At 40.9% G+C, this 23,858-nt stretch overlaps 1 long non-coding RNA gene and 1 other non-coding gene across 2 annotated transcripts; one reads left to right on the top strand and one right to left on the bottom strand.

Moving 5' to 3' along the window:
• The first annotated feature begins 11,997 nt into the window (after positions 1-11,997).
• LOC141610419 (small nucleolar RNA R71) lies at positions 11,998-12,105 on the top strand. Its single transcript, XR_012528328.1, has one exon. It is a non-coding gene; the product is annotated as a small nucleolar RNA R71 (small nucleolar RNA).
• A 7,594-nt stretch (positions 12,106-19,699) lies between these two features.
• Positions 19,700-20,227, bottom strand: LOC141609047 (uncharacterized). Its single transcript, XR_012527163.1, has 3 exons — positions 20,138-20,227; positions 19,892-20,037; positions 19,700-19,794 (listed from the first exon to the last, which is right to left on the bottom strand). It is a non-coding gene; the product is annotated as an uncharacterized LOC141609047 (long non-coding RNA).
• Positions 20,228-23,858: the final 3,631 nt, after the last annotated feature.

Raw genomic sequence — 23,858 nt, 5'->3', positions numbered from 1 at the left:
GAATTGTAATCGTTTTCCCGTTGAAGGGGACCATGATCTTCTGGTTGAGAGTTGAGGTAACCGTCTTGACGGCGTGAATCCAGGGACGTCCCAGGAGCATATTGAAAGAGGCGTCGATGTCGACCACTTGAAAACTGGTTTGCCTTTCCAGTGATCCGGTTGCGACGGTCAAGGTGATAAGCCCAACGACCTTGCGATAAGTGCTGTCGTAGGCACGCACTCCTTGGTTTGTCGGGACCAAATCAGCTTTCTTGATACCCAGCCTATGGGCAGTATTGAGAGGAATGACATTCATCGCGGATCCGTCATCCACGAGGACCATGGGTACATTTTTCTGGAGGCATTGTACGGTGATATACAGGGCCAGGTTATGATTGGCTCCGAACGGAGGGATATCGTCGTCGGAGAAGACGACTGGGTTGTTCAAATCAGGGGCGTCCCTCGTCATGTGTGCCACTATTTCTTCTGGGGAAGAGGTGGAGGGCGCTGTTAACTTTCCCAAAGCCTGTAGCAGGGCCTGTCGATGCTCAAAAGACGTTGCGATTAGTTGCCAAATTGAGATTTCGGCTTTCGCCTTCTGAAGTTGTTTCAGGATTGAATTCTCAGGAGCCCTTGGTTGAGTGTCTACCTCAGGAAAGACTTGGTCATTTGTTGTTAGAACGACCGTTGGATTGTTCGGGTTCTGGTAGGGACGTCCGGACCGGGAAAGATGTCCAATTTCTTTCGCCCGCTTCTCCTTCCGTGGGATGATATAGACATCCTCAACATCATCTCTCCAGATGCCGTTAATTTCGGAGTCTCGAGGGTACGTTGGAGGGGTATTCCTCGGTGGGCAGTTCTTGTGAGGGATACTTTTATGAGGGTGGTTTTTGTGAGGGTGATTTTTATGGGGGTAGTTATTCTGGGGGTAGTTATTTTGAGGGTGATTATTTTGAGGGTGATTTTCGTGAGGTCTATGCCAGAATGGTCGCGGGAGCAATCCATCTTGGTGTGGGTAGTTTTGAATGCTTGGGGAATTCTCCCTCGGGCGCGGTGGTGGAGGATTGAAGATGAACCGATGGTAGGTGTCGTCAAGTCGGGTGATTCTCTCAGAGAGGCTGGCTATGGCCTCCTCAACTTGTTGAAACATAGTGAGCATAGTGGCAGCACTAAACACAAACACTCCGTATGAAGGATCTTTTTCCAAAGCATTCACATCGTCGTCAATTGGCAGGATGAGGTGAGAGGAGTCTAAAGTCGGCTCATCGTCAGAGATGGCATGGATTCCCAGGGGATTCGTTTTGTTGTTCAGTTTAGTTGGTGGGGGTATAGGCAAATCCCCTTTCTCAATCATGTCTTGAATGAGGTGCTTGAGTTTGAAGCAGGTTTCGGTATCATGCCCTTTCCCCTGGTGGTACTGACAGTAGGCACCGGTGTTCCAGAACTGGGACTTCTTGGCATCGGTCGGATCCGGGGTGGGTCCGATCGGTCGTAACTTCCCCTGGTCCATGAGCCTCTTCAAGGCACTTGCATAAGTAGACCCTATGTTGGTGAACACTCTCTGGGGGTGATCAGTTCTCTTAGCAGATGGTGCGACGAGGTTAACCTCATCAATCTTGTTCGTCTGGCCGTAAGGGCGAGATCCGGTTGAGGTGGATCCTTGGTAGCCTCTGCTAGTGGTTTTGGCCAAGACACCCTTTCGGAGGTCATCTTCAATACGCGTCCCCAGAATCTGCAGATCTTGGAAGGTCTTAATATTCTGATACCTCAGTAGGTTGGCATAAACTGGGCCGAGATTGTTGACAAACTTTTCCACCAAAGTCGACTCACTCGGGTAACTGACCAATTGGGTACTCACCCTCCTCCAACGGGTTAAGAACGCAGTGAACCCCTCCTTTTCGTTCTGGGTTAGCACTTCGAGAGTACGGGTATTGGCCTGGATCTCGACATTTTCGGCATACTGTTTGGCAAATTCAACTGCGATCTCATCCCTAGTCGTAAGGTTTTTCGGATCAAGGGAGTAGTACCATTGGCGAGGGATCGGTTCCAAGGAGGATGGGAAGATCCGGGTAAAATGTTCCTGTTTGACCCCTTTAATGGCCATATAGTCTTTGAAAGCACGGATATGATTGAGTGGGTCCTCCACTCCTATGAACTTAGGCACATCAGTTAGGGTGAAGTTGTCAGGTAATTGATCCCCTACAGGTTCGATCCTTCGGTTGTTCTCAAGATGGATATTGTTACCCCGGGCTAGGAGCTGTTCCTCCAAAAGCTTTAGCCACTTCTCAGTTTCAGTCAGAGGTGGGGTTTTATGTTCCCCAGTTTCCTTGTTCTCCAGGGCGTCGATACGGGTCTCGACGCGATCCAGGGTGACCTTAAGAGCGGTAAGCAGGCTGGCTAGCTGATCAGTCGTGACATCTCTGTTGTTATCATTTTTGTTGGACGAAGCTGAAGACGGGGCCATGGCTCTGAGGCAGAAAAACGGCTCATATTAAAACTCAATCCGACACAGTTCCAAGACTGAATGTAGACAACACAAAGGACGAGACAAAGATCAGACTCAACAAGACGGGGTGACCGTGCGTGGTCCCTTGGTGCTGACTCGATTTATGAGGTGACGGTGTTGACCGAACTTTTGACACGAGTCCAACATAACGGCGTGACGCCATTGGATGGGTCTCGAGGTGAGACGACTGATAAGTAAAGACCCATAAGTACGTTTGCTTTGACTCGATAGACACGAGGCAGAATTGGAATTGTGGACTGAAGTTTTCGAAAATAGAAATTTTCAAAAAGATTCATTTGTCGCTTTAATGGACGGCTTACATGTTTGGTTATGGCGAGTGACCGACGTAAGTGTAACAACTCGTTTGATCGGAAAAAACTGGGTTTAAAACCGTTTTGGTAAGTAAAAAAAGTGTTTTGATGTTAGTGATGGTGTAGTGGTCGGTCAAGTGATTTAATGCACAATGACGGTACCAAACAATGTGTAAGGCTTGTATTTACGATTGGTAGGTCGTAAATACGCGTCAGGTTGTGACTTAAGAAGTCGAGTCGAGAATTTTAAGGGAGAAAAGAGGGGGCGGACACTCGCGTAAGTCTTAAATGGGTGGCATTTGAGGGGTATTTATAGGAGAATGAGTGGTTGTGTGAGTTTTGAGCGACGTGGCCACTTGGGCTGCTCAAAGAGGCGCGAGCCACGTCGCGGTTCTTCGAGTTGTGTTGTCACTTTCACAACAAACGCAATCATGATTTGTTCTATCCTAGGTTTTGTAGTCACATGTTTGGTACTTGACTAACATGAATCCGGGAAAACTTAAGGTAGAAGGTTTGAAATGTTTTGTTTTTGGTGGTTGACTCGGTTTTACTCGTTGTTGGAGTCGGGATTTGAATTTTTGAGTCGGTTTTGACTCTAGTTAGTGTCATTGCGACCCCGTCGTCATGCATTAAACACTCCAGGTATTTTTGAAATGTTTTGAAATGTTTTATTTTCGAAATCGTTTTAATTTTTCCGACGTAAAGTTGTACACAAACTGTCGATCAAACGCTGCGATTCCAAAACATGTTGTAGTCCGATAATCATCGGGTGTTTGTTGGAGTCTCAGCAGATACTGGGTATCTACACACCTGCTCTGCTTTGTTAATTCTATCTGCCAAAATGCCTAATATAGCCAGCCATTCAGAGCCTAATGTGGATTCGCTTCGAAAAGGTTTCCTATTACCCACTACTGAATCGGGAACCTTTGTAATCCACCCATCTTACATACAGCTGGTCGAGAGAAATCTCTTTAGAGGGGTACCTGAAGAAGATCCGTGCAGTCATATAGAGCTGTTTACAGAGTATTGCTCTACCATTCCTCTTGATGCTGGGGTGACACAGGACAAAGTGAAGGGAGTTCCTTTCCCCTTTTCTTTAGCTGGTGATGCCCGGGAATGGTTGAGGGATTTAGATAGGGAAGCAGCCGGTGTAACTGGTCGGACTAAATCTTTTCGGTAACTTGTCGTTAGGAGCCGAATCGATTAGATTGTACAACACCTAAAAGTCGACTTAGTCTTCCCTACTCAACAACATGCATGGTCTAATGAGACTCGAGTTGGTTTATGTCTTACAAGTCTCATTGAAAAGATAGGTGATGGGTAAAAAATGCAATGATTCATAGGCTCGCATTTCATCAAACATAACATGTGCATGAGTTGAGATCATAACAAGCAAGCAAATAAACCATGAAAGCATATTAATTTAAGCATGAATCATTCCCCATGTTGGTTTCCCCTAATTACCCATTAACCCTAGCTAAGGAACTACTCACTCATTATCATGTTGAACATGCTAGCAAGGTTGTCAATCATACCAACAAAGTGAAACATGATGAATAAATGAAAGTAATTAGCAATAATTAAAAAGGGATTAAGAGAATTATACATACTAATGATTCCAATAATAAAGCAAAAAAAAGAAGTACTTGATGCTTGATTGAGAGGTTGTCAATCTCCCAATAATAACCCAAATAATTTTCAATTACCCAAAATAAAGGATGAACAAAAGAGAGATTAAGGAAATAAAACTTGTATTAAATTGATAAATTGTTGATTACAATATTAAAGAGAGATTTGATTGATATTAACTACACTAAAGATTGCTAAGAAGACCATGATCTTCTAATTAGACTAATGGGGTATTTATAGTGGGGATTAGGTGTAGGAATTAGGGTTAACTTAGGGCTTAAATGACGATTAAGTCCCTACTTAAGTAAACGCCGGTATTTTTGGAAGGATGGGCATCTTTCTTGAAGCTTGAAGAAACGAAATTGTCTGCCTGGGAATCCGTGCGTCTTTAGCACGGGACGGTCGGATTCGTGGGTCTCTGCCCGGGCGTCTTGGGAAGAAGACGCCCGTCTTCTGGGGTTGCTGCCCGGGCGTCTTGGAGTGAAGACGCACGGATTGTGAAGGTGGAGGACGGGCGTCTTCAAGACAATCCGCACGGATTGCTGGACAGTCTCATTTCTTCTTCTTTTCTTCCCTTTTCTTCATAAAATCCTTGGGGATTTCCTCGGGGATGCAAGGATCTTTTCTCATCATTACCCATTTACTATAGTATGTACAAAGGCCTTCTAATCTTGTCTCTCCTTGATGCTTGGCCATTGAATTCAATCAATTTAGTCTCGTTTTGCCATGAAAATGCAATGTTTGCACTCCTTTCCTACCAAGGACACAAAACCTCAAAGAATATGCAAAACAAAGAACTAAAGACAATAAATGACCCAAATATGCACTAAAAAGCATGGGAACAAGGCTAATTCGGGGACTAAATATTCTCTAATTATGGTCACATCAAATATCCCCAAACCGAACTTTTGCTCGTCCCGAGTAAAGAGGTGACAAAGACTAGGACCATTAGTTAAACTAACCTAATAAGATAGCCGATATGAGACAATTAGCGGGTCTCACTCCGCCCCTTTAACTCACAAAAAGACAACCATGAGGTAGGATGCCTTCTTGCAAGGCAAGGCGGGTCTTGCCAAAATGGCGACACATCCAAACATTAAGCACACAAAATCAAATAATGGATGCATCTACAAAAGAATAGCCACTTTCCTCATCTAAGTGGCGGAAATTATCTACAAGGGAAGCAATTCAAGGGTACACACTCCTTCATAGATGCAATTTCTTCAAACTACTAAGCCTAGAAGGATACCAATAAATCACCTCCAAATTGTGTCAAGCTAGGGTACCTTTATCCTCAATCGTTAAATCCTTTTGTCAAGAGTAGACTCCCTATGATGTTAGAAACACTGGAGGATCGCGGAATTCCCCCTCTTGCCTAGACAAGAAGAAGGGTCGTCCCCTCTCTACCATGCACAGAAATGGATACGGTGGATAAAGGGATCAATAGATATTTGAGTTTCACTTTGGGAGTTTGCTTTCATTTTTGTTTTTCGCCCCAATTTCATGTGGCATATAACATTTGAGAACACTTTCTTGCCAGTTCTTTTTTATTTTTGGCATTTCAACACTTGACAACTTTCTTTGCATTTCTTTTGAACATTTTCAAAGTCACCCCATATGTAGTGAGGGTGGCTTATATTTGAAGCTTTAGGAGTTCTATTTTTGCTCCTCTTTTCATTTGATGCATTTTTGCAAACTTTCTTTCACTTTTCATTTCATTGAACTCAAATTGATTTCTTTTTGTGCCCATTCCCTTTGATGACAAAAAATGTGGTAGAACATGGATGATGGATGGATGCATGCATGGTTTCAAGGGTCACCTTGGAATAAACGGTAGCCAAGGAGTTATCACACCACAAGATACTCTTGACTAGGCCTTAATCCATGGGTCAAAGGATACTAGCATGACACATCCTAGGGTGTTTTACAAGTATTCTAACAAGCAAAGTCTTAAGAAGAAAAAGCATCTACTAGGGCCTATATACACTTGTCAAGCTTCCCAAGTAGACGGTTTCGCAAAATTTTCTAACATGCAACTACATGCCATGATGCAACTAACATATAAACATCCTAATGCAAATGATTCTACAAACTAATATGACATATAAACTAAATACAAGTCCTAAGTTCACATTGTTATACCGCATCAATCAAAATAAAGCCACATAGTCATTAACATAAAGAGGAAAAAGGAGATTGGAAAGATCATACCATGCGGTCTTCAATATCCTCATGTCTCGGATGTGGCGTAGTCGATCAATGTGAACAAGGGTAAAACAAACACAATATATACAATAATATATACACGACTACACTACAAGGGAAATGAACATGTTTTTGGTTTTTCAATTTTTTCAATTTTTTATGGTTTTTTGAATAAAAGTTAAGTTAGAATTCCCCATCCCCACACTAATATGGGCATTGTCCTCAATGGCCAAAATGATGGGAAATCATGCAAGCATGATGCATGAATTCTACACTAAATGCAAGCTACACTAATCTACACTACATGATGCATGGTTTTTTGTTTATGACGGAGAGGATAATTTAGATTACCTCCCGTTGTGTATGTATGTACTTCCCCAAACCGAGTTAGACATTATTTCTAATGTCCTAAGGTTGGGTGTAGTTCATGCACACACGATGCAATGCATGAAACTAATTTTGTCATTTTGGATTTTCAAAAGGTGGGAACAATGAAATAAGAACACCTCAATGGGGCCGAGGTGTTAGTCCTCTATGTTGCTAGGACTACTCCAATCATGATCAAGATAAATAAATAAAACAAAGAGAGAAATAGACAAACCTCAAGAGGGTAGGAGCCTCCAAAGCTTGCTAATCTTCCATCATAGCATCACTATCATCATCTTCCTCAATAGAAGTGGACTCATCACCACTTCCCTCTTCACTTTCTTGTTCACTTTGTTCATCATCCTCTTCTTCTTCTTCACTAGCCTCTTCATCAATGCTATCATCAACCGCATCACCGACAACCTCATCGTCACCCGGAATCTCACCCCTAGATGCACTCGGAAAGAAGACTTTCCTATCCGCCCAACTAGGCAAAGGACATGAAGGATCAGGGAGTCCTTGCCTAGCTAAATGAAGGAGGGGTGGATATTGGGCTAAGTAAGCATCTTCCCGATCCTTAAAAGCTTGCTTGTGCATCTCTTGCATAAGAAGAGTCATGTAATCTTTGCTTGCTTCAACACCTTCGGGTTTGAACTCTTGGTACTTGAATGGATAGGGTGGTGTGACAATGGAAGAGGTGGGCATTTCAATTTCATCCCTTTGTTGTCGGATAATGTATTCGGCCTCTTTTGAGAGGGGAAGGAGATAGTTGGTCCGATGGACACTCAAATGACAAATCTTCGAAGGCAAAGTAAAAGATTTAGCCTCACTAGTGAGCCATCCATACTTGGTGTCAAGAGGGTTATAAGAGACCCACTTGTATTTGTTTATCATAGCATCAAAATCAATGAGATGACCACCCTTTTTCGCCACATACTTGCTATCCTTGTTGAAGTTCGGATCAAAGTACTTAGCCAAAAGAGTGACTAGACCTCCATTCACAATAACGGTAGTGCCTTGCTTCCCACAATCAACATTTAGCCATCTATCCACCAAAAGCCTTAGAGAGTTTAAAGGCTTGGTGAATTCCCTTCCAATGTTTAAGGCCGACTCAAGAAGAACAAAATCGAGCTTGGTAAAGTGGTTGGTGTCTTTTCTTGCAATGATGGTATTCCCTATGACCTTGTGCCACACTCTAATGCCCAGATGGTGGACTAATAGAGCGCGACTAGCATGATAGTTCTCAAATTTCCTTCCGGAAATCGCCTCCCAAAGAGGAGCGGGGTCATACTTGCCAACATTCTTGAAATAACTAGGTGAACCACTAAGACCCAAAGCTTTACTCATTTCCTCAAAGGAGATGCGCCTACTAACATTAGCTAGGCAGAACTCGATGCTTTCCATAGTCTCAACCTTTGTAACTTTCAAAGAACTCAAGAATTCTAAGGTAAGGGAGGGGTATGTTAATTCTTTTGTTGTAAACAATTTGCCCAACCCCATGGCTTAAAAGAAGGCTCTAGTTTGCTCAAGGACACCCAACTTATCTAAGGCATCTTCACAAATAAACTTGGTGGATAGAAAGGATTTTCTAGCATACTTTGCAAAAGTTTCCCTATGGGAGTTAGAGATGAAAATTACCTCCGGATAGTTCGAAAGTTGAGAAATTTCCGGAGTAGTAGAAGTTGTTGCTTCCAAGGGAGGTTGTTGTTGTTGTTGCACTTCCAAGTTTGAGCTAGCTACCACCATAGCCAATGAGGCTTTCTTTGCTTGAAGACTCTTTTGTCTTTTTGAGAGTGCCTTTGCCTTTGGTGCATTTGTTGCTCCTTTTGTCCTTGCCATTGATGCTTGAACCAAGAAAAGAGTGAAAATCTTCAATTTCCAAGTGTACCCAAATCGATTTTAAGATGAAAGGCTTTGCCTTTATAAATTCAAAAATCGACTCAAAGGTTGAAGATTTTGGTGCTTGGTTTGATTTTTGTTGAAAGAGGAGTGATTAATTTTTGTTAAAAGGATGTTTTGATTTGATTTTAATGAATGTGGTTGAGGAAATCTTGTTTTTGTGATGGAGAGGATGAGGGTTTTGAGTTTTGGGGTTTATGGGTAGTGTTTTGAATGAAGGAATGAAGAAATGAATGTGGGAGGGGGTTTATAAAAGACCCGAAAAATTTGAAATGCGGGGGGAAGACGGGCGGCTTTCCTTCGGGACGCCCGGTTTCTGTCTATTTTGGTCTTCAAAATTCTCGCCTAAAGACGGGCGTCTTGAAGCAAAGACGCTCGGATTGTTCAGCTGCGGGACGGGCGTCTTTCAGTGAAGACGGGCGGATTCTTTTCCAAGGAATTTTCTTGTTTTTCTCAACCAAAAAGACGGGCGTTTTCTCTAGCAGGACGGGAGTCTTTTTGAGGACGGGCGGATTCTTTTGCAGGACGCCCGGATTTGCTAACAGTCCCAAAATTTTAAAAATTCAGCATAGATGGACGGGCGTTTTGTGACAAATACGCCCCGGTTGCCTGAAGACGGGCAGATTCTCTTGAAAACGCTCGGATTCTGCCCCTTTTACCCGGATTCAATTCCATCCGTGTACTTGCATATCCCGTGTCATTTTCCATTCTTCAAAATCTCGTGTTCTTCATTGTGGGGGCACTACTAAGGCATGGATAGCCTAGGCAATTGCTATCCCCACACTAAGCTAAAGCACTACACATAAATTTAAATCATTAGTCCCTCCCTCACTTCCCTCAAAAATGATAATTATCTTGATCAAGGCATAAAAATCCAAAAATGACAAAAAATGCAATATGAGAATTAAAATGCGAGTTAGGAGTTAGAAATATTTACAAATGTTGGTTTAAGGAGGACTCCACCAAACTCTCATCCTTAGTGAGATGTCATGGGAGCATGTCCAAGGTGTTGTTGATGTTGATCAACACCTTGAAGAAGTAATCAAAAGCTTGTTCATTGTCATGATAAAGATCTTCAATAGATCTTTGCCCTTGTTGTCGGTCTTGATCGATATCATTACCAATATAGGGATTGAAAATCCCTTCAAACTCATGGTCCCAAAGACCACAAACTTCATCTACTTGATCACTAAAGATCTCTTGAGTTGATAGAGACAACTCTCCCATTTTCTTTTCTTGGCCAATGAGGCCATCTTCTTCATTGCTTGACTTTGGTGAGCTTTTCAAGCTCTCTTTGTTACAATTTGCTTGCTCTTTGAATGGAGCATCTTCAATTTTCTTCTTCCATTGGAGTTCCGACTTCTTCCTATCATCCTTCCGGCTATAATGATCAATCATAAAACATGGTTCATGCAAACGGGGAGCTCTCATGGTCTTGTCAAGATTGAAAGTTATACTCTCATCTCCCACTTCTAGAGTGAGCTCTCCATGTTTCACATCAATCACCGCACCCGCGGTGTGTAAGAAAGGTCTTCCTAGAATGATTGGAATGTTGGAGTCTTCTTCCATATCAACAATGACAAAGTCCACCGGGACGAAAAATTTCCCAATTCGTACGGGAACATCTTCCCATATCCCTAATGGTGTCATCGTCGATCTATCGGCCATTTGGAGTGTAATATTGGTGCATTTAAGCTCTCCCATCCCCAACCTTTTACTCACCGAGTACGGCATAACACTCACACTAGCCCCTAGATCACATAAGGCTTTGTTGATCGTGGTGTCGCCAATGGTACACGGTATTGAGAAGCTTCCCGGATCCTTGAGTTTTGGAGGTGAACTCCCTTGAAGTATTGCACTACTCACCTTAGTGAAGGCGATAGTCTCAAGCTTCCGGATCGACTTCTTCTTTGTGAGGATGTCTTTCATGTATTTCACATAGGCCGGCACGTGATTGATTAATTTCGTGAAAGGAATTGAGACTTCCAAATTCTTCACAATTTCCATAAATTTTGCAAGTTGGTCATCAAATTTGGGCTTGGCTTGACGACTTGGAAAAGGAAGTCTAATCACAATGGACTCCTTCTCCTTGACCTTGTCTTCATTTTTCTTTGAAATATCTTCTTTTGATGGTTCTCTATCCTTGGAGTTTTGCACATTTTCTTCCTTGTCACTAGCTTCCACAACTTCATCCTCAACTTGCTTCTTTGGTGCTTCATACCTTGTACCACTTCTCAAGTGAATGGCACTAACCGTTTCATGTCTCGAGGGATTACTTTGAGGTGGTAATTGCCCCTTTTGTCTTTGTGAGCTTGAAGATGCTAGTTGAGTCAATTGGGTTTCCAACATTTTGGTGTGAGCTAGGATGTTGTTGATGGTTGTTTCCTTTGCTTGACTATCCTTTCTCATTTGAGTGAAAAACTCTTGTTGATTGTTTTGCATTTGAAGGACCGCTTTTTGAACATCAAAACCTTGGTCATTTTAATGATTGTATGGAGATTGATTTTGGTAACCTTGGTTTTGGTTGTAAAAGGGTCTTTGATTTTGGTTTCTCATGGGAGGTGGGGTGTATGTTGTTTGAGGGTTTTGAACATTTTAGCTTTTGTATGAGAGATTTGGATGGAATTTGGTGTTTTTATTGTAATAGTTTGAATAAGGGGTACCACTCTTGTATGCTTGGAAAGCATTCACTTGTTCATTTGTTCCCCTACATTCACTTGGGTGATGTCCCAAAGTTCCACAATTCTCACATATCCCACTTGGGATTGATCAAGATGCCGTCATGGCATTAACATGATGCTTTGGTGATTTTGAGGCTTCTTCAAGTCTAGCCACAACTTTTTCAAACTTCAAATTGATGGTATCAATGTGAGCATTAAGTTGAGCACCCAATTGAGTAACGGAGTCCACTTCATGCTTTCCTCCTCTAGTAGCCTTGCGAGGTCTACTATATTGTGAGTTATAGACTGCCATTTCCTCAATTTTGTTCCAAGTTTGATTGTCATCAACTTTGGTGAACATTCCATTTGATCCCATGTTGAGAATGTTCCTTTAATCTTCATATAGACCGTTCCAAAATTGTTGTACCAAGAACCACTCGCTATGTCCATGGTTAGGACATGAGCGACAAATTCCTTTGAACCGCTCCCAAGCTTCATACAAAGATTATTCATCCCTTTGCTTAAAACCCGTAATTTTAGCTCTTAGCATGTTAGTCTTTTCCGGTGGATAGAACTTTTTGTAGAAAGCTAGAGCCAACTTTTTCCAAGAATCAATTCCGAGAGTGGCCTTATCAAGGCCCTTCAACCATTGTTTCGCGGTGCCAATTAGAGAAAAAGGAAATAAGACCCATCGAATTTGGTCTTGAGTTATACCGGTTTGAGAAATCGCATCACAATAGTCACAAAAGGTCTCCATATGAGAGTGAGGGTCTTCACTAGGCATCCCCCAAATTGGTTTCTTTCGACTAATTGGATAAATGCGGATTTGGCAATGAAATTTCTGGTTAGATGTTGTGGTGTGGGAGTACCATTGGGTAGGTTTTCCTCGGTGGGTACGGAATGTGATGAAAACTTAGGCATTGTGGGTTGATTTTGTGTTGTATTTTATGTTGGGTTCTCCTCACCTTCTCTTGGAAAAGGGTTGATGAACTCAATAGTTGGTTGAATATCTACAACCTCACCAATACCTCTCAAATTTCTCCTAGCAAGTCTTCTATTGGTTGTCAAAGTTCTTTCAATTTCACGATCAAAGGGTAACAAGTCACCTTGTGACCTTCTAGACATGCAAAATATCAAACAACTCGAAAATAATTAGAACAAACCTTGAAGAGTTTTACTTCCCCAAGGCAAAGAAAGACACAACTAATAACAATATAAGAAAATCTAAATCAAGTTAACACCGTCCCCGGCAACAGCGCCATTTTTGGTCGGACTAAATCTTTTCGGTAACTTGTCGTTAGGAGCACCTAGACCAAAACACAATTTATATCTTCACAAACAACTCTACAATTAGTAAGAAGGCAAGCAAAGGTCGGATCCCAAGGGATGGGAATTGAGATGAGATTTCTATTGCAACTAGTGGTGTCTTAGGGGTGTCACAATTTGGGTTGATGTAGAAGGTCACTAAACTAAATAGCAATGAAAGTAAACAAGCAAGATGAATTAAAAAGGGTTGTAAACAATTAATAAAAAAGCACTAGGGTATCATGGGGTCATAGGGGATTCATGGGAATTGATCATACAAACATGTTCTCAAATTATAAGCAAGCAATTATTGTTGTGATGGATTGAGTTGGCTTATATCTTACAATCCTAGGAAAGTATGGGTCCCGGAGCCGAATCGATTAGATTGTACAACACCTACAAGTCGACTTAGTCTTCCCTACTCAACAACATGCATGGTCTAATGAGACTCGAGTTGGTTTATGTCGTACAAGTCTCATTGAAAAGATAGGTGATGGGTAAAAAATGCAAGGATTCATAGGCTCGCATTTCATCAAACATAACATGTGCATGAGTTGAGATCATAACAAGCAAGCAAATAAACCATGAAAGCATATTAATTTAAGCATGAATCATTCCCCATGTTGGTTTCCCCTAATTACCCATTAACCCTAGCTAAGGAACTACTCACTCATTATCATGTTGAACATGCTAGCAAGGTTGTCAATCATACCAACAAAGTGAAACATGATGAATAAATGAAAGTAATTAGCAATAATTAAAAAGGGATTAAGAGAATTATACCTACTAATGATTCCAATAATAAAGCAAAGAAAAGAAGTACTTGATGCTTGATTGAGAGGTTGTCAATCTCCCAATAATAACCCAAATAATCTTCAATTACCCAAAATAAAAGATGAACAAAAGAGAGATTAAGGAAATAAAACTTGTATTAAAACTTGATGAATTGTTGATTACAATATTAAAGAGAGATTTGATTGATATTAACTACACTAAAGATTGCTAAGAAGAACATGCTCTTCTAATTAGACTAATGGGGTATTTATAGTGGGGATTAGGTGTAGGAATTAGGGTTAACTAAGGGCTTAAATGACGATTAAGTCCCTACTTAAGGAAACGCCGGTATTTTTGGAAGGATGGGCATCTTTCTTAAAGCTTGAAGAAACGAAATTGTCTGCCTGGGAATCCGTGCGTCTTTAGCACGGGACGGTCGGATTCGTGGGGTCTCTGCCCGGGCGTCTTGGGGAGAAGACGGCCGTCTTCTGGGGTTGCTGCCCGGGCGTCTTGGAGTGAAGACGCACGGATTGTGAAGGTGGAGGAGGGCGTCTTCAGGACAATCCGCACGGATTGCTGGACAGTCTCATTTCTTCTTCTTTTCTTCCCTTTTCTTCATAAAATCCTTGGGGATTTCCTCGGGGATGCAAGGATCTTTTCTCATCATTGCCCATTTACTATAGTATGTATAAAGGCCTTCTAATCTTGTCTCTCCTTGATGCCTGGCCATTGAATTCAATTAATTTAGTCTCGTTTTGCCATGAAAATGCAAGGTTTGCACTCCTTTCCTACCAAGGACACAAAACCTCAAAGAATATGCAAAATAAAGAACTAAAGACAATAAATGACCCAAATATGCACTAAAAAGCATGGGAACAAGGCTATTTCGGGGACTAAATATGCTCTAATTATGGTCACATTAGTAACCGACTGGAGTTCTCTTGCTTTGGCCTTTTACAGGCGATATTTCCCACCACAGTGCACCAATGGCTTGAGAACTCAAAATACTTATTTTGAGCTATTGCCCACTGAAGACTTGGATGGGGCTTGGACTAGGTTCAAGAAGCTTATCCGTTCTGTGCCTCACCACAGTTTCAAGCGTTGGTTCCTTTGTACTCAGTTTTACAACGGACTATATCGAAACCAAAGAGCTATTCTTGACAGTGTAGCTAAGGGGAGATTCACTAAAAATGTGGAAGATGATCAAGGGTGGCATCTTATTGAAGAGATGGCTATCCATGTTGCAGAATATGGAAATCCCCGAGGGAGTGGGCAAGTTAACGAGTTGGCTGCAGCTGTAGTGGAAAGTCCTAGCAAATGTCTAGGTAATGTGGAGATTACGGAGGCTATTAGTGAGAGTGCACAGGTTTGTGCAATTACTGAGCATGTGGAGATATGCGGTAGATGTGGCATGGAGGGGCATGACCCCATTGACTGTCTGGCAAGTATAGAGCGTGTCCTTACTTATCAGAAATACAAGCAAGGGGTTCCTTTTTATCAATTATATGAGGAAATGAAAAGTGTTTCTACTCCTTCTACGCCAGCGCCGCAGCCGATCTCTCCTTCTACGAATGGGGAAATTGCCGAATTGAAGTCCCTAATGTTTTGCTTAACACAACAGTTTCAGGAGAAATGTAATAGGAATGAAACCGTTATAGTGGAGTTGAGGGAACAAGTCGCGCAGTTAACACTCGCGAAAGACCAAGCCAACCATCCACCGACATGCGACCCAGTTAATGCTACGAATCTCCAAGGTGGTCTTGCTCATGAGGGGCCAAAAGTACCAGAAGATGGGGTTGTGACAGCTAATAATACCCCGGATGATGATTTGGATGAATTTCTAGACGATATACTTGTTGCGTGTTATCCAGACACTCGATCGAGTGAAATTTCTACTCGATCGAGTGAAATAGTCCATCAAATCACTCGATCGAGTGATAATTGTGGTCGATCGAGTAGTGCCCAAATCATAGATGCTCGATCGAGTGAAAAAGAGGAAGAAATCACTCGATCGAGTGAAGAAAATGGTCGATCGAGTAAATGCCAACATGAAACCACTCGATCGAGTGGTGAAAGTACTCGATCGAGTACCAAACCCAGCGGAGATCCTATTTTGATATTTAATTCCGCTACCGTGTCATCTTCCTCTGCTGTGGAGACGTCACGCACAGATAAAGGTAAAGAAAAAGTCGCGGTTCCACTCAGTGCTACCAGAGTGCTCTTCCCAAGACGTCTGAAGGACGTGAAGGTCGAGCGATAGTATGGTAAGTTCGTGGACGTTGTGAAGAACCTCCAGGTAACTGTCCCTTTTACCGAACTTGTTACCCAGGTACCTACTTACGCTAAATTCATGAAAGATATTGTGACGCGTAAGAGAGAGCTCAGTGAATTTGAGACGGTTTCATTTATGGAAGAGTCTAGTAATTTACTTTTAAATAAGGCTTCCCCTAAAATGAAAGACCCGAGTATCTTTTCTATTACCTGTGTTATAGGCAATGTGGTTATTGATAAGGCTCTTTGTGATTTAGGAGCCAGCGTCAGTGTCATGCCCCTATCTGTCTGCAAGAAATTGAATATGGGTCATCTTAAGTTGACTAATATTACCTTACAGATAGCTGATAGATCTGTTAGGAGACCCTTGGGTGTCTTAGAGAACGTGCCTGTGAAAATAGGCAAGTTCTTTATACCAGTAGATTTCATTGTTTTAGACATAGCTGAGGACACCCGGACCCCAATTATATTAGGAAGACCTTTCCTTTGTATAACTGGGGCCATTATTGATGTCAAACAAGGGCATTTGACTCTTGCGGTAGGGGATGATGCGATTACTTTCAGTCTGCCTAGCACTTTAGCTCGACCAATGATAGAGGATACATGTTATTCAGTTGATATTTTTGACGAGTCTATTTATGACTTCTGGCCGGGTTCTTTTATGAAGGACCCACTAGAAGCTCTTATGCTTTTGGATGAGTGTGCAGATAACCCAGATGACGATGATGCTGTGTTGGATTTGCTTATAGATGATTTAGATGAGCGTGAACTCACCGACGCTGAGGGAGAGCAAGTGGAACAGATGATTTGTACTCTTTGCTCTATTGAGGTAAAGGTACCAAAGCGTAAGCCTCTTCCCTCTTATCTAAAATATGCTTTCTTAGATGATACTGAGCAATATCTAGTCATCGTTAATGCTAAGCTTGATAATGATCAGCTGACTTGTTTGTTAGTTGTGCTTAAGAAAAACAGGAAAGCTTTGGGTTATTATTTGGACGATATCAAGGGGCTTAGTCCCGACATTTGTATGCACAGGATAGAGCTGGAGGAAGATCACAAACCTTGCAGATAGGGCCAGCGCCGGCTGAACCAGAATATGCAAGATGTTGTGATGGCTGAGGTAATGAAGCTGCTCGATGCAGGTATTATCTATTCTGTTGGTCATTCTAAGTGGGTGAGTCCAGTTCAGGTGGTCCCAAAGAAAGGAGGGACTACCGTGGTTAGGAATGACAAGAATGAGTTAATACCCACTCGGGTAGTGACTGGTTGGCGGATGTGTATAGATTACAGACAGCTGAGTGCCGCCACAAAGAAAGATCACTTTCCCCTTCCTTTTATTGATCAAATGGTATAAAAGTTAGCTTCTCATAAGTTTTTGTGCTATTTAGACGGGTATTCAGGGTTCTTTCAGATCCCTATTCACCCAGACGATCAAGATAAGACTACATTTACATGTCCTCAGGGCGTGTTTGCTTATCACAGGATGCCTTTTGGTTTATGTAATGCCTTTGCCAACTTCCAAAGGTGTATGATGGGGATATTTTCATAGTATATTGAGTCTATTATGGAAATTTTCATGGACGATTTCAGCGTTTATGGAAGTGATTTTTCTAACTGTCTGTCTAACCTTGATAAAGTGTTGCAGCGCTGCATTGAGGTTAATCTCGTGCTCAACTGGGAGAAGTGCCATTTCATGGTCAACGAGGGAGTTGTCTTAGGGCACTTTGTTTCTGATAGGGGAATAGAAGTTGATAAAGCAAAGGTGGAAGTGATTCAGCAATTACCACCTTCTGTTAATGTTAAGGGGGTGAGGAGTTTCCTTGGCCACGCTGGCTTCTATCGCCGGTTTATCAAGGACTTCTCAAAAATTGCTAAACCACTTACACAACTGCTACTTAAGGATGCCCCTTTTGTGTTCACTGACGAGTGTCTTTCTGCTTTTAACAGGTTAAAGCAGGCTTTAGTCTCTGCGCTGATCATACAGCCTGCCGACTGGGACTTGCCATTTGAGATAATGTGTGATGCCAGTGACTATGCACTAGGAGCAGTGCTAGGCCAACGGAAAGACAAAGTTTTAAATGCAATATACTATGCGAGCCGATCTCGGGATGAGGCTCAAGTGAAGTACACAACCACTAAAAAAGAACTGCTAGCTGTAGTTTATGCCTTAGAAAAATTTCGTTCTTATTTGATTAGGTCAGAAGTTACTGTTTTTACTGACCATGCAGCTTTGAGGCATCTCCTTGCTAAGAAGGAGGCTAAACCACGGCTATTGAGATGGATCACTACTACAAAACCTGTTATGCACATCGGACTTTTTTGTATATGGACATCGGATACACACCCGATCTAGAGTTTGGTCATGTCCATTATGGAGTAATGCACATCGGATTTTAAACCGATGTCCATTAAAATTTGCACAACGGATTTCTCTATATATCTGATGTCCATATGACATATAGACATCAGCCTTTTTGGAAGTCTGATGTCCATTCTTTGCCATAGGCATCAGATATCTAAATAGTCTGATGTCTATTGTAAAATATAGACATCGGTTTTTTATAAGAATCCGATGTTTATAATTATTAATTTTTATAAAATATATATATATATATATATATATATATATATATATATATTACTATATTACTATATTATTACCCAATACATTATTACTACACATGATCACAAATGCAAAAGATGATTCAATAATCAACAAATATGTTTATACAATCAATCGATTATCTAAAGTCAATTACGAAAAGATACAAATATATTAAGACAACTAACCTATCAACAAAAATAGAAACCAAGTTGTAACATAATTCGATATAAAACATAGCTCCTCGGCCAAATGGCAGCAATTAGTACTACTAATTTTGCATAATAGATCTTCATTAGCAATAAATCGTCATAGCCCTTCCATAAGCCTTACTGCCTTAACCTGTCCAAATTATGAAGGTAATTAGAACTCCTTCCGCAGCTTCAACAACTTCAAGTCTACCCATAGAACAGTGAAAAATGATTATGCGAGTAGGAACCTAGTTACCTGTGGGATAATGATGAACCTTAATACGTAACAACTTCATTCAATCACCAAATTTACAAATGGAACTGGAAAACATCAGATAGCACTTCTCAGTTAAGAGAAAGCACGCCAGATAAAGAGGAAAAAAGAAAGTGACTAGCTTTTACAAAAGGGTGAACTCATCTCATCATACTAGTATACCAAACTTGCACAAGGCAAAGACGTGAACCTCAAGCACACGAGACACGTCATATTAGCAGACAAACTTGTATTTTTTAAAATAATAATTTTTGGCACAATACCTCCTTTTTTAAATATTTTTAAACTTCAAAGATGTTTAACATGAAAAAAAAAGTAAAAGCTAGGAATAATGAGGCAAAGGGGAAAATGTAATAAATTAAAGAAATAGATGACAACAGTGTGAAAAATTCAATAAAATGTGACTGACTAGATTTAACATATGATCAAGGCATGCCACAGACCTTGGGTTGTTTATGCTAGCGCTTCAATAAGCCTTGTAACTAGATTTTAAAAACTAAGATAGGAACTCACTATTGTGTTGGAAGATGGAAATCGTAGCCCCGGATCCTCGAGCACCATTAACAATTGAACTGTGATTAAGAGAATCACTTATAATCAACCCACCTTGTTGATGAATATGAAAACATTAGTATTCATGACACTTGACATGGGTAGTGTAAACATTTGCAGTAAATTATAAGCATATAAACATACCTTCCCAATTAAGACAGGTATAATAGCAGAATTTGTAGCATAACCCATCCCAAAGACTAAAGCATCAGGCTTTCCCACAAATTTAGCGACACAACTCCTCCAATTCAGAATGCAGTACAGTAGTGCCTGCAATAAATCAGCCTTAGCTAATATAATGGCACTCGATTCACAAACCAAGTGTCCACACAAAAAACAATGAAAATATTAAAAACATTATAAGCACCTCCATCTACACGTGGGCTACAGGTGCTTGCAGAAAATTTCTTCAACGATTCAATAGCACGGGGTGTGCAGTATTCATCGGCTGCAGCAAATCCGACGTAATTATATGACCCCAAATTAAGACAATGCTTAACTTTTTCCGTACGTCTGTAACAACAGAGTTTTAATTTATTAGTGATCAACAACATCAAAGTTGGACAATTAAGCAATATAAATAACAATTTGTTCCTCCATGAAAAATACATACATTAAAGCCTTGTTACGATCGTTAGAAAATCGTTCCACCACATCAAACCAAGCATCAGGAGCACTCGAAATTGTCCTTCCGAAACAGTCCTACAGACGGCAAGAGAATATCGGTCACATTGTAACACACGCTCAAACCTTAAGCTGTACAGTTTATCCTAAATCCCAATTTCACACAGCCTTAATATCTCTTTTCTGGCTAAACGAGCAATAGTATCAAACTAAAGAACATTATTTCAAATTTTCAATAAAGCAGCACACTTCACAGTCCAACACTTTTACCTTCATAATTATATACAGAGTATCACTAGCGCCTAGCGCTTAAAATGACCTAGTTATCTGCAAATGAGTAAATGGTTTACTAACACAATTAACCAACTTGAATTAAGATTTATAAGCAGGGCAGATAACAAGTAACAACTTCATTCAATCACCAAATTTACAAATGAATTAATTAATGGCAAACACCAAATCATCAATACAACATACAAAATTCAGTACTTCACTTCACTAGTTCACTAAACAAACAAAAAACGCAGCAATTTGAAGTTTAAACAATTGAACACCATACGACTATCTCGATTCATACATTTGATACATTCATTATAGTATTATATCGCTTCACCTTCAGCAATACATACATTCATTACATATTTACATCATTATATCAATTCAATTTATCAATTATATCAATTAGGGTTTGGGGAAAATTCGAAATTAGGGTTTAGAAAATGGGGGTATACTTACTTCACTGAGGCAGGCGTTGATGGCGAAGCGCTAACGGTGGTGATGAGGGTGGATGGTGAAGACTGAAGCGTCGCCAGTGACAATTTATGGTGAATATTGGAGATGGATTTTTTTTAGCAGAGAGATTGAGAGGATGATCGTCTTATGGTTTTTGTTATTGTGTAAAGTCGAAATAGGGAATTAGGAATAAAAGGAAACACCTTTTTTTTAATGATTTTTTTTATACTCGAAATAATAAGTGATTTGGCGGAGACGGAAATATTTTTGCCGCTTATAATTTTCACTTTAGATGCACATCGGTTAAATAGAATGTTCCATGTCCATGACTTTTATATAGACATGGGTTTCATTAAATATCACATGTCCTTTAAAATCAGAAATAATGGACATGTGTTTTTTAACGCAACCGATGTACATATAATTATATGCACATCAGTTTTTTGCAAACAACCGATGTGCATGTTATGTACATCGGTTTTCCAGATAATCTGATGTCCATCGACTGATGTCCATAACGAGTTTTGTAGTAGTGGATACTTCTTCTCCAGAAGTTTGATTTGCAGACAAAAGATAAGAAAGGAGCTGAGAATGTTGTAGCTGATCATCTGTCACGAATGACGCGACAAGAAGAGGAAGATTCTTTACCTATTGATGAGTCTTTTCCTGATGATTCTTTATTTGATGTATTATCGTCTATTGTTAACCAAGAGCCTTGGTATGCAGATATAGCTAATTACGTTGTCAGTGGCAAGCTGCCGCCTGACCTTTCTTATCAGCAGAGGAAGCGTTTTCTGTATAACGCTAAGCAGTATTTTTGGGACGACCCTTATTTGTTTAAGGAATGTGCAAACGGTCTCTACAGACGGTGTATTCCGCAGTGGGAGACCGAAGTAGTCCTGGAAGGCTGTCACTCCTCTTCTTATGGTGGTCACCACGGTCCATCGCGCACCGTGGCTAAGGTACTTCAGTCTGGTTTTTACTGGCCTTGTTTGTTTGCTGATGCTAAGTCTTTTGTTTTAGCTTGTGATGCCTGCCAACGATCAGGGAACATTTCAAAGAGACATGAGATGCCACAAAATGGTATCTTAGAGGTTGAGGTTTTCAATGTCTGGGGCATTGATTTCCAAGGACCGTTCCCGTCTATTAAAGTTAACAGGTACATTTTAGTAGCTGTAGATTATTTGTCGAAGTGGGTTGAGGCAATTGATTCACCTCATTGTGATGCGAAGACCGTGATAAAAATGTTTAAAAAGGTCATATTTCCCCGATTTGGTGTCCCTAGGGTCGTCATTAGTGATGGGGGAATGCACTTTAAAGAAAAGAAACTAACTTCCATTCTGTCTAAAGTTGGTGTTGAACACCGGCGTGGTTTGGGGTATCATCCCCAAACTAGTGGTCAGGTTGAAGTCTCTAATCGCGACCTGAAATAGATCTTGTCTAAAGTAGTTTCTATATCACAGAAGGACTGAAGTCTTAAATTAGAAGACACATTATGGGCCTACAGAACTGCCTTTAAGACACCGATTGGTGCATCACCTTATAGGTTAGTTTATGGGAAATCATGTCATTTACCTGTTGAGTTGGAATGTAAGGCTTGGTGGGCAATTCGTGAGCTTAACTTTGATCCTAAGTTATGTGATCAGAATTGTCTTTTGCAGCTAGATGAGTTGGAAGAATTTAGGCTTAACGCCTATGATAGCTCGCGCATTTATAAGGAAAAGACGAAGAGATGGCATGACAAAAGAATTCTACCTCGGGAATTTCATGTTGGGCAGAAGGTGTTGCTGTTTAATGCTCGACTGCGATTATTTCCTGGCAAGCTGAATTCCAGGTGGAGTGGTCCTTATACGGCTACAGCTGTTACTAAATTTGGATCCGTTGAGCTAGAAAGCCCCGAGGGAAACCGGTTCAAGGTGAATGGGCAATATATGAAGCATTACCACGAGGCAAATGAAGTGGACAATCGTGTTGAAGTCCTGTACTTCGACGAGCTTGACGCGCCAGTTAATTGATGCCAGAAAGGTCGTGCGGGACCTCTTAAACCCGCGCTCTCCGGGAGACAACCCGGACTGTTTTGTTGTATTTTTGTTGAACTATTTATTTGCCTTTAGCTTTTTTTTGAACTTTAGAACACAAAACTATGCTTTTTCTACATTCCCTATGCTTCTTATACATGTTTTGCAGGTGCAGTTACTCGATCGAGAGGTTTTTCTACTCGATCGAGAACTTTTGCCAAGAGAATCACTCGATCGAGTAATATTTTTACTCGATCGACAAGCTGCAATTCCGCTATCACTCGATCGAGTGATTCTTTCATTCGATCGAGCCCTTTTTGATACCAAATTACTCGATCGACCTGTTCTAGGTCACTCGATCGAGTGGTTTCGTCTTCCAGCTGCTACTTTTCGTCTGTTGAGCGACTGCTTGACTTCTTTTGACCTCCCATGTTCATGGTCGGTTTGGGGAGGTCCCTCTTCATGATGTTTTGTAAGTATTCTGCCTCGAGTTATCCTTTTCTCCTCAGTTTGCATTTCTTTCCCTATTTTTGGTACAATGAGGGCATTGTACGGTTTGGTTTGGGGAGGTATGCATCCATATCTGTGTTTGCATGTTTTCTTGCATTTTCGTTTGCACGTTTATTTATTTTCTCATGCATCGTTGTCTTTAATTCAAAATTTCCAAAATTTGAAAATTTTCACGTTTAATTTGAGTCGGAACGTTGAACTTTGATGCTACATTGAATCCTTACCTTAGCCTTGCATATTCTTGACATTTAGCTGGCATGATTATGTGCATGATCTACGAGTTTTTGTTTCTCTCTTATCTGAACGAATAGACTTGACTCACATATCGGCAAGCTACATTACATTCTGAGGTTAGAGCTTTATAAACTGGTGACATTCATGTTCGGTTTCATTTAGGATGTGAGTAGTACTCTCTGTAAGACATGTAACATCAATTTGCATAAGCATGAG

The sequence above is a fragment of the Silene latifolia genome, chromosome 10 (assembly GCF_048544455.1).
Source record: "Silene latifolia isolate original U9 population chromosome 10, ASM4854445v1, whole genome shotgun sequence".
NCBI classification, from domain to species: domain Eukaryota; kingdom Viridiplantae; phylum Streptophyta; class Magnoliopsida; order Caryophyllales; family Caryophyllaceae; genus Silene; species Silene latifolia.
This window is presented reverse-complemented; position numbering and strand designations above follow the sequence as displayed.